This window comes from Onychostruthus taczanowskii, unplaced genomic scaffold (genome assembly GCF_017590055.1).
Source record: "Onychostruthus taczanowskii isolate IOZ18803 unplaced genomic scaffold, ASM1759005v1 scaffold6, whole genome shotgun sequence".
Lineage (NCBI taxonomy): Eukaryota > Metazoa > Chordata > Aves > Passeriformes > Passeridae > Onychostruthus > Onychostruthus taczanowskii.
This window is the reverse complement of record NW_024503679.1, coordinates 6,892,518-6,898,858: the sequence shown is the minus strand read 5'-3', so window position 1 is coordinate 6,898,858 and position 6,341 is coordinate 6,892,518.

Here is a 6,341-nt window from a genome sequence, read left to right as displayed (position 1 = left end):
GGCGCGGCGGCTGCGCAGCGCGGCCCCGGCCCTGCCGGGCACGCTGGGACTCGTAGTCCGGCGGGGCCGCGGGCACCGGCAAGCGGTACCGGCCCGACGGCAGCCGCAGCTCCCGCAGCAGCTGCCCTCCCGCCCCGGCCGGGCCATCCTCCCTTCCCCCTGCCCTGCTCAGCCCTCTGTGCTTCTGTGTGCCCCAAGCCTGCAGGTGAGGTCCCAGCTAACCACATGCTGCTTGTCGCCTTTGGCTGAGCCTTCCCCGCCACCCGTGCGGCTCACAGCAGACCGCGCTGTGCCGTGGGTGCTCCGCCAGGCGCGGCCCCTGCCCCCGGCACAGCCCTGCCCGCGCTCCCTGCGCGCTCCCCGGTCAGCTCTGGGCACGCGTGCCGCCAGCTGGTCCCAAAGAACGCGGTTTGCTCCTCTCAACACCTGCTGCAAACTGAGCCGGCCAAACAGGTCCTGCTGCAGAAACCTGCTGGCCCTCACCCTGAGTCAAGATGTGTCACCCCAGGGAGCCAGTTTTGGAGTAGAGGGTGCTGGTCTCTGAGACCATTTTGATAGTTTTCCTTTCTTCTGTTAATTAGTGTTGGCAAGTCAATTTGTATTTGTTCTATTATTCTATAGTAAGGTTACCCATTTGTTGAAATTATATATAATATTATTTGAGTGAACCCCTTTTAATTAAGCATGTCCATAAATTAATTTATCAGAATGCTTTCGCTGGGTGTTGGGATTTAGTTGAACAGAGACCCTTGGTTCTGAGCACTAAGTGATGAGTCACAAGCAGCAGAAAAGCTGTTCCAATGATTGGGATGTCTTTAAGTTTCATTTCACATTGGGAGGAAAAGAAGACATTGCCTTGTTAAGAAGCAGATGCTGCACTAGAGTTTAATTTTCCTACGGAAAAAAAGTACAAGTAAGAAACACCAAACCCTGCCAAACACCTCAGGTGTCTGTAGCAAGACTTAGAGCAGAAACCTCAGGCCAATATGAGGGCTGAAGGGTTACCACGGGTGTTCTGCCACTGCTGCTAAGGAAAACACCTGTATCCACAGCAGTGTGCGGAGTGTAGAAAAATCCTCCAAAGCTGCAGTTACCTGCTTGGAACCTTCTTGCCTCAAGCTTCTCATAAAATGGGATATCCAGCCATAAGTTCACAGCTTTTTTCCCAAACATCTAAAATGTTATCACAGCAACAGAAATGGGAAATAATCAGATCCATTTATTCCACAGTCTTTCCCTTTCCTTCCATGCATTCAAAGAAAACAGGGTTTGCATCTGTGGTTTTGTTTGTTCAGTCCCAGAAGCATCAGGGAAGCTGAACCAAATTGCTTTGAAATCTTGTGCTCTGGTGGCTCATGCTGAAGAGCAATTTTTTGGTTTGGTGGTGGGGTTGAAGCTTCCCTGCAAACGGGTCTCATTCCGCCATGAGACAGAAATGTGGATTTAATTATTGACACAGATCAAACCCTCTTTTGGGATTTAATCTTGGTCTGTAGGATCAGGGCTTGAATGAGTCACTCATAATTATACAAATACTGGGAAAGGGAAATGTGTGCTATCTACACAGAGTGAAAGTTAACATTAGGGTATTTGTTTTTTGATAAACTCCTACATGTTTTTTCACTCAGATTTTCCTGTCACGCCTTAAAATGTATTTATTAAGTTGATATGAAGGAAAATAAATCCTCCCATGCTGACTTTCCCATCTGCATGCTTTATATCTGATGACAAATTCACTACATATTACTTTCTGTTAAAAATGTAACAATTCTCTGCAATGAGTATAGAGTTTGGCTGAAGTCAAGATGCTGCTCTTCTTTGGCTGTGGTTTCATGTTTCTTTCTTCCTTATACCTCATGCATGGAATTTGCAATCAAGAAATCAGAAATATGATCAGTTTCAGTTTAAGAAAAGGTGCAGGTCACCTGTATTTACGAGGCATACCAACAAAACCATACACAGTAAATAGATTAAATGCAGATGTACTAGATAATCTTTCATTCTTCCCAAACTGCAACATTAGAAGACATATGTATTCAATACAATTCATGAATCTGAGCTCTATCCCATGCCTGGGCTGCAGGAGATCCCATTTATGGGCTATGCCTGCTGTGATACATTTACATCAAATGCCTGTGGCCACCTGCACTGACCATATTTCCCATGTGTGGGATTTCCCAGGCTGGCACATCTGAGAGGGCAGGGTAAGGCTCCCAAGCAGTCCTTTTTTCCCTGGCAGAATCTTTGCATACCATTTTGCCCACCTAGCCTTTTAATTTTATTTTAATTTTATTTATGTATTTGACCTGTTGAAAGAAGTGCAGTGGCAGAGTAAACACGCTAAGGATATAACATAAAAGGGGACAACTACTCTAGAAAAAAATGTACTCCACTCTGGGGGATGCCTTTGAGAGCTGGGATCCTGTGGATCCCAAAACAATGCATTTCATGGCTCAGCTTTCTTTCCCTACAACCAGTGACAGTTTGTTTCAGAGGCTCTGTGGTGAATGCAGCCTAGATGTTTGGCATTTTTCCAACTCTGTCTAAACTGGGCTTACTGCCAGCAGGTTGTACCAGTAAATCATTAACTGGGGCACCCAAAAGCAAGTTTTATTTCGCTGAACTAGTTGTAGCCAAAATGTGGTCATTTGTTTCAAAATGTTTGTTGCATTTTTTAAATAAAAAGCCACAGGGGCTGTTGTTTTCATCTGGTTTCCTTATGACACAGATTGTAAGACTTTGCTTAATTAATTCCTGCTAGAACTGGAGCTTGTCTTCTAGACAACATCTGGACTTGATTACTGTGTGCTGCATGTTTTGATTTCTTCCCTTAAAGACCAGATATTTATCAAATTCAGTGACTTGTAAATAGAACCCCCTGGTTCAATTCCTGATCTGCAAATTCCAGGGTACCTAGGGTAGAGAAAATAATTGACTCTTGCCCACATGTAAAATTACTGAATTGGGGAGATACTTCTGAAATGGCCTCAAAAGAAAACCAATCTATGTAAGCAGCCTCCATTCATAAGATCTTGATGGTTCAAGCCTTAAAAATGTTGGCCAGCAGCATTTCAACTGGTCAATCCCCAACTATATTTGGATTGGAAATTTTGTAGTTGCACTGCTTTGATAGATAATAGGATTTTCTTGGACTGTTTTATAAGGTGAGGTACAGTAAAACATTAAATAACACTATTGTCAAGTCCTCTGTTATTTCATCCAAACTTGCTTCCTGTGAACCCTTCTACATCCTTAGCACAATAAATCCGGAATAAATGCATTTCAATTTAGACTCTGCATTTGCTATGGTAGCAACACTAATAATAAATATCTTATCTGAGCCAGTTAATTTGCAGCAGATATCCAACTGAAGCACACTTTTCATTTTGTGGGTGTGGAAGGTGAGACACAGAACAGATGGTATTTGAAGCCTGGGGCCCACCTGGCAGGCATGCTGCTGGGAACAGGAACGGGCTGAAAGGTGGAAGGGATTGCCACAGGACACAAGATGACCACCACTGAGCCTGGGGGCAGACCCCAGCACCTCACCATCGTCTGTGTCCCCTTGCAGAGCTCTGCATCCCTGCTCTGCATCCAGGCAGCCCGCTCAGGCTGCTTCCCACTGCCCTGGAGACACCCTGGAGCAAAGGCAACATGACTCTGCTCCACCCGCAGAGATGTGATTCCTCCTCCACCCACCCCAGCTCTGCTGTCTGTTCTGGATGAGAATGAGGAGATTTTGGGCAAGTCCCCACCTTTTTTACATTGTCCCATTTAAAGTGGTTTGCACCTCAGACAGGAGCAGGAGCCAAGAGAAACTGTGCTCCTGTCTTTGCAGGGTCTGCTAATGGTGAAGACCTTTGTGTTCCACTTCCTTCTCAATGAATGGATCTGCAGGACAACTCCTTCAGCACCGCATTTCTCTCTTTATCTAAAGAGTCAGAGGCCCAAGGTCAGACAAAGGCCTTCTGGAGCTGACCAGTATACACGGGGCATGTTTCTTGTACCACTTTTTTCTTTCATACAGTCAGTCCCCAGGGAATTGCATAGTTTGGGATACATCTAAACTGTCTTAATGGTCTACTTGAGAAACAAAGCTCTGTGAGGGTGGTCCCAGATGCGGGGCAGAGCATGTCAGACAGTGTGGGCTCCTGCAGATGGGGCTGAGAATGCTTGAGTCTGATGGTCAGTGCTTGAGCTCTCTGCAGACGTGGCTCAGCAGGTGGGCCCTGGGCTGGCCACAAGGCAGCCATCCACAAGAAAAGGGAGAAATTCCCACACACACAGGTAGCTGCCCCTGTGGCCTCCTATCAAAGCCTGTGTAAGCTCACGGGAATGTGCTTCTCTTAACCCTTTGCATCAGAACATAAAGTTCTCAAAGTGTTAGAGTTGTGTCTCAAGAGAACCAGGAGTGAACCATGTCGTCTTTGCTGCTGCTGGAAGAAATATGATTCCTCACACATAATTTGTTTTAATCTGACTCATTAAAAAAAAAGATATATAGGATAGAGGGTCAGGCATCACTTTTTATTATCGTCTAATTTACTGACAATATCCTTCCTGTCTACATCCCGTGTGAATTCCCTAGGCAGGAAGATAGCTCTTTCTCAAGCCACATACTTTGAACCAATATTCTTCATTTTTACCACATCAGCACTGTAGAGAGTAAGTATATTACGTTTTAATCAGCTTAGGATTATGTTGGAGGCTTCTTTTCCTGCTGTGCTCAGCTCAGTGACCAGCAGTGAGGAGCTCTGTGCTGCATCTGCTCTTGCTATGCATGTGCATTGTTTCAGCTCCAGTGGAACTTCCACTGCCGTCCAGGTCTTCTAGTCACATTATAAACCTTTAAAAAATTGTATACAGAATATTGTTTACTAACACGTGGTGCTTAGTAGGCAGCTGAAACATCCTCAAAATCCTGATGATTACGCACACACCAGCACACAGGGCACCCTGGTGCTGGGATTCCACCTGCCCCGTGTCAGCAGGAGCGCTGAAGGAGCTCTGGCCCGGAGCCCCCCAGGAGCAGCCGCTGTGTCCCCGTCCGTGCTCCCGCTGCGGGCCAGGGAGTGACGGGGCACTGGAGGCCTCTGCGCGGTGACCCGACGGCCCTCAGCGGGACGCTGCGCGTTTTGAACTGAGAAGCAACAAAATGAGGGCAGACGTGAAGACGAGGAGCCTGAAGTGGCCGAAGGAAGAAAGAAGCTACATGAGAGATGTAGCTTCTTTCTACATGAGCCGGGCGGCCCGGCGCTTTGTCCCGCGGGCAGCCCACGCGGCGTGCCCGTCCGCAGTGCTGCATCTGCTCTTGCTATGCATGTGCATTGTTTCAGCTCCAGTGGAACTTCCACTGCCGTCCAGGTCTTCTAGTCACATTATAAACCTTTAAAAAATTGTATACAGAATATTGTTTACTAACACGTGGTGCTTAGTAGGCAGCTGAAACATCCTCAAAATCCTGGTGATTACGCACACACCAGCACACAGGGCACCCTGGTGCTGGGATTCCACCTGCCCCGTGTCAGCAGGAGCGCTGAAGGAGCTCTGGCCCGGAGCCCCCCAGGAGCAGCCGCTGTGTCCCCGTCCGTGCTCCCGCTGCGGGCCAGGGAGTGACGGGGCACTGGAGGCCTCTGCGCGGTGACTCGACAGCCCTCAGCGGGAGGCTGCGCGTTTTGAACTGAGAAGCAACAAAATGAGGGCAGACGTGAAGACGAGGAGCCTGAAGTGGCCGAAGGAAGAAAGAAGCTACAAGAGAGATGTGGAGCGCCGAAAGCTCCATGAGCCGGGCGGCCCGGCGCTTTGTCCCGCGGGCAGCCCACGCGGCGTGCCCGTCCGCAGGGGCCGCCCCACGCCCCACGGCTGGGCTCAGCGCCTCTGCGCGGTGACTCGACAGCCCTCAGCGGGAGGCTGCGCGTTTTGAACTGAGAAGCAACAAAATGAGGGCAGACGTGAAGACGAGGAGCCTGAAGTGGCCGAAGGAAGAAAGAAGCTACAAGAGAGATGTGGAGCGCCGAAAGCTCCATGAGCCGGGCGGCCCGGCGCTTTGTCCCGCGGGCAGCCCACGCGGCGTGCCCGTCCGCAGGGGCCGCCCCACGGCTGGGCTCAGAGGGACCTCGCGGATCACCTCGATCCAACGCCCTGCCGGACAGCGGCACCTTGCACAGCCCAGCCTGCTCAGAGCGCTGAGCAGAGTCCAACCCGGCCTTCAGCACCACCACGGCCGGTCCCGGGACAGGGACACGGACAGGACCCGGAGCCGGGGCCGGGGCCGGGGCCGGGACCACCACCAGCCCCGTCCAGGCCCCGCCGCTCCCAGGGGCCCCGCCCACGTCCGCGCG